Below are 5,080 nucleotides of genomic sequence, written 5' to 3' on the forward strand. Positions count from 1 at the left end.
TTCCTTCCTTCCTCCCTTCCTTTCTTTCTTTGCTTTCTTTCTTTTTTGTTCTCTCTCTCTCTCTCTCTCTCTATGCATTCCTAAAGCAATTATAGTCTGCACTACATCATCCAGGATCATGCATTTATTCACTGAAAGTACATGTAGTGTCTGGCTTTTGCCTGACACTGTATTAGGCATCAAGGCTGCTAAGAAGATAACACATAAGATAATAATCCACTTTATCTAGAAGGGGAAAAATGCAACTACTTAACCCAGAAATATTTTTACATATTATTTCATTTAATTTTCACGGCATCTCAGCATAATGTAAAATTATCATCCTCATAACATAGCTGAGAAAACTGAGACATTGGGAAATTGGGTTATTAGCCCAAAGATTTCATAAACAAAATCGCTTGCTAGTCATTCTGGGTTTACACACGTCATCTCCACACCTACATTGATGCCCAGTTCTCTAGGAATCTGAGCACTATTTCTTAAACTCTTTTCTATTTTTTTGATTTGCTGGACAAAAAGTTATATATTCACTAAACTATTTATTGACTGATTGCATAGCATAAATTTGATTCAAATCTTAATAGAAACCTAGAGAGATTTTTTTTCCAAATATTATATAATGTAGTTGGAATGATTTTCTGTAATATAAATAATGATATTAAAATCTATTTAATAGTGCAATTAAAACTCTCATAAGGCTGAAGGAAAAATGCTATATGTTAGAAAACTGAAAAACAAAACATTTACTAAACCTAGCTTCTTTTTTCTATGATTAAGCTGCAAAAATATATAACCATAGATCACTTTGGAACATTGCAAATTTAAGAGGTCTAATTCACAGATGCCCTATCTTACTTGTAAAACAAAAAATCAGAAAATTCTCAACTTTTCAGAAAATGTGTATTCTAATTTTAACAGCAACTTAGAGTACGTATGTGCACTAACTTAAAAAAACCAGGCAATCACCAAGGGCAAAATTTCTCCTTCAGATCTCTACGAACAATTGGGACTCAAACCTTGTGTTTAAAAAAAAACTCTCATTTAAGACCATCCAGAGAAAAGCAAATCTAAAATATGGCTTAGTATACTTTAATAATACTTTATGTTATATGTACATATTCACATATTCACATACATATTGTTAGTAAACAAAAATATTGGATGCCATTTAAATATTATAATACCATTATAGAATTCAAAGATAAAATTCTAAAGAAAAAGAAAAACTATGGGAATGGAATCTCTAATATTACAGGTATAGTTAAGAAATATTTCTATAAATCATGTGATATTTCCAGAAATTAAATGTTTATTACTGTCTAATCTCTATATATATCGGGATTAAATATTTGAGATTATAGTAAAAACAAATTTTAAATCTCTGAAATATTAGTTAAGTAAAAATTAAAAGGATAGTATGTAAAATTAGAAGAAAAATAGTATATTATTAATTATCTACATATTAGAAAATGTCATTTAGAAAATATTTAATCTCAAACTGCTTTATCTATCCCTGGCACTCAGTACCCTGTGGATTTATTTCTCTTTTGTCAGGGTCAACATGCATGAGAGAGCTCTAAATGGTCAGGTGCTGTGGCAGAGAATTACACACATGCCACTCTGGCCTGTCCTCAAAAAGTATGTGGATATAGTGAAGAAGGGTGAACCTCCAGGATTTAGGCTGCCTACATTCAATTTCTGGCTCTATTACTCATTAACTATGTGACTTAACATGGATTACTCAATTTCTCTGGACCTCAGATCCCTGATCTTAAAATAAAGCCAAGTAATTCATGTCTTATGAGCTTGCCATAAATATCAAATGAGATAATGCATATAAAACACTTAGTACAATGCCAGGCACATAAATAATGGTCAAGAAATATTAGCTATTATTACTACTATTATTAGCCAATAAGAGCTTATCAGTCAAACCAACACACCATTAGAGTTTAAGTTCTTCAATAGCAAGGTCATGCCATACTTAGCTTGTATTTTTGATGTATTAGTGAGTGTAGATCGGATGACAGGTCAAATGTGTGAATGAAGGAGCCAACAAATACAAATGTATTTAAAATATAAGATATATATATATGATATAAGTTACAAATATATTTATAATACAAATTGACCAAATTATCAATCAAGTAAATTTAGTCAACCCATCAATTAAGCATAAATATTGGTCAAGTAGATAAATATTTGATTGAATAGATTCACTGTTGGATTAAATGCATTAACTCATTCATGTGATTTTAGTATGGTACTGCTCCACTAATATTTAAAGAAGAAAAGCAAGAGGTCTGTTAGGAAAGAAAAGTGTGGCATTTAAACCAAATATAGAGCAAAAATAAGTATATAGAGGCTGAAGAAAGATGTAAGCATCATATTTATACATCACAGGATTGGGGAGTTTAGAGAATGTTGCCAAAAGGAGTTCAGGCAAAAATGTGAAGTAGAGGAGGTAAAGGGTTAAAAGTATAAACTCACTTTTTTTCGTAAGAATAGCATTAGAAAGGTAAACAAACTCTCTTGATAAAATTACACCAAGTATTCCAAAACCAAGCAGAAATAAATATTGGAGTGGCCACATACGTTTTCCTAGAAAGGATAAGCCTTATTGAAATCATGTTACACATTAAAGACACATACACAAGCACATGCATGGATGGACACACATGACATATGCATACACATATTTCTTGGTTGTGTAAATTAAAATTTTAAATCATTCTTAAAAGTACTAAAACCATATATTTCAGTAGAAACAATTAATAAACACATTGACAATATCAACAAATCTAACAATCTTTAAAACAACCTCTGTTTCTGAAATATTACAAATTAGCAACAGAAAAATGTCTACATTCCTAATTGCAACTCTGGCACAGATCTGATGGTAGTGACTACTACCACTCACTTAGTGTATTAATTTTTCCAAGGTCAGCTATCCAATGGCCCACCATCACAGATAATTCTACTTCTATGAATTTGTTTCTTGTCACACTCACATCAAAGGAAAAGAAAAATGAGTTAACAGTCAGCACTTAAGGGTTGTTGAAGTGGCAGAAGGTTCAGTTCCTTTAGAACAATGACTCCGGCGTGACGTTGTGTGATCGTAAGGTAAAATACTGTCCTACCTCAAAGAGCCTTTGTCTATAGCTAAAAGGAAATCATGTGTCTATTCCTGAAAGTGAAATATGGATCTGCAATTTTATGAGCAATTGTGTCATTAGTCATCAAATATATGCTGAGTATATTTTTTAATTATTTTTATTCTGTCTTATAAAAGACACTATGGACTCTGCCCTCTACAGTTTGTTCTCTCTCTCTCTCTCTCTCTCTCTCTCTCTCTCTCTTATTAACGTCTTGTGCACACACACACACACACACACGCACACACTGTACTCATGCCAAAATGATACTCTGCAGTTGGCATTTTGTTATCCAAACTTTAGTGCTATTGAATCTGCAGTGTGTTTGAGAGAGAGGTGTCACATTCTTCACACTAAATGGCAAGGCTGAATCACCAACAGTATAGTTCTGGAATGTAGCTAGTCTACCAGGTCTGAAGTACCACTTATCAAAACACAATTCTGTAAAGATGGATATGTGTAGAAAATAGATATAACAAGACACCCACACAACCCTTGTATAGTCAGTAGGTTGAAGCAGAAGAGGTAGAAGAAATGCTCGAAGGAGTAACCTGGAAAACAACATCCAGGAGAACATCCTAAATATCTAGGACTACATAGTGTGGATCATTCTGAGACAAAATTTTAAATCAACATGGGAGAAAGAACAAATAGTGAGTATAACTGTGGAAAGATATGCAGTTACAAAGGAAAATTTTTATAGTCACTCCAGGTCTCAAGTTGCATGTGATCAGTCCTACCAACATTCTGTTCCCAATCACTGTCAATGTAATCTTCTGTGATAAAAGTTAGCAATGTGCATTGTCATAACTGACCAAATTCTCATCAATAATGATGAGTTTAAGACAAAATACAAGCAATATAACTGGAGAAAAAAATAAAAGCAAAAAATAAATCAATTTTGAAATAAAAATAATAGGCAGAGAACAATTTTTTTAAATGGTTTTGTCCTTTAAATGAATAAGAACAGTCCTCCATATTTTCATTTGCAGTGAAACAAATTTGACTTCTGAATTTAATCTATCTTCTACCAACTCAAGACAGTCTCATAAACTTGATGGATCAGAAAGGCTTTACACTGGGCCCTGCAGTGGAATTCACAATCATTCCTACTTGAACTCAAGCCATTTCAATTGTTTTCACCGTACCTGCTCCTCTTTTCTTCCCTTATGTCAAAAATCACTGCATCAACGTGCTGCCCCTCATTATATATCTTTTTTTTTTTAAGCCTACAGCACCCAATATTCCCAGGCAGTCTCCTATCGGGCACATTCAGAGTGGCATGGCCATAGACTCATTATATGTCTTAAGATGCTCAACTCATAGCCATGCTACCCTGAACACGCCTGATTCTGTCTGATCTCAAAAACTAAGCAGGGTCAGGCCTGGTTAGCACTTGGATGGGAGACCACGTAGGAAGACCAGGTACTGTAGGCGTAAAAAATAAATAAACAAGTAAATAAATAAATAAAGATGCTCAACTCATACCACAAATCATAGACTCCTCCCATCAACCAGGAACACATATTTTCATTTGCAACTCTTCACAAATGTCCAAGGGCTATTACTCTGCAGATTCTGGGTATTTCTAGCACTAATTTGGTCTTCTCCATACTATATTCCCAAAATCACTGTTGAAATTTTTTGTTATTGCTTCCCTGCCACCTAGGATTATGTCTGGGATAACAGATGTATTCAGTGTTTTTTTTTTTCAATACATAAATAGATACCTCTTACCATAGAATGGTCTGCAATACATATTTCTGTCTAAATCCAAAAATTAGATTAGCTTTCTGTTTAATTATACATTGACTCTACTCTTTAAATTACTCAAATTTAAAATCATCTTAAAAGCCTGTTCACATCTCTATACTGATTTACTGTACCGCAAGTGCTAATTATCTCCATCTTAGTTCTGTCTTTAA

The 5,080-nt window shown here is 33.0% G+C and overlaps 1 pseudogene; it reads left to right on the forward strand.

The window, feature by feature from the left end:
- Window positions 1-4,473: 4,473 nt before the first annotated feature.
- Window positions 4,474-4,592, forward strand: LOC120597444 (uncharacterized; annotated as a pseudogene).
- The last annotated feature ends 488 nt before the right edge of the window (window positions 4,593-5,080 follow it).

This window comes from Pteropus medius, unplaced genomic scaffold, assembly GCF_902729225.1.
Source record: "Pteropus medius unplaced genomic scaffold, Ma_sr-lr_union100, whole genome shotgun sequence".
Classification (NCBI taxonomy): domain Eukaryota; kingdom Metazoa; phylum Chordata; class Mammalia; order Chiroptera; family Pteropodidae; genus Pteropus; species Pteropus medius.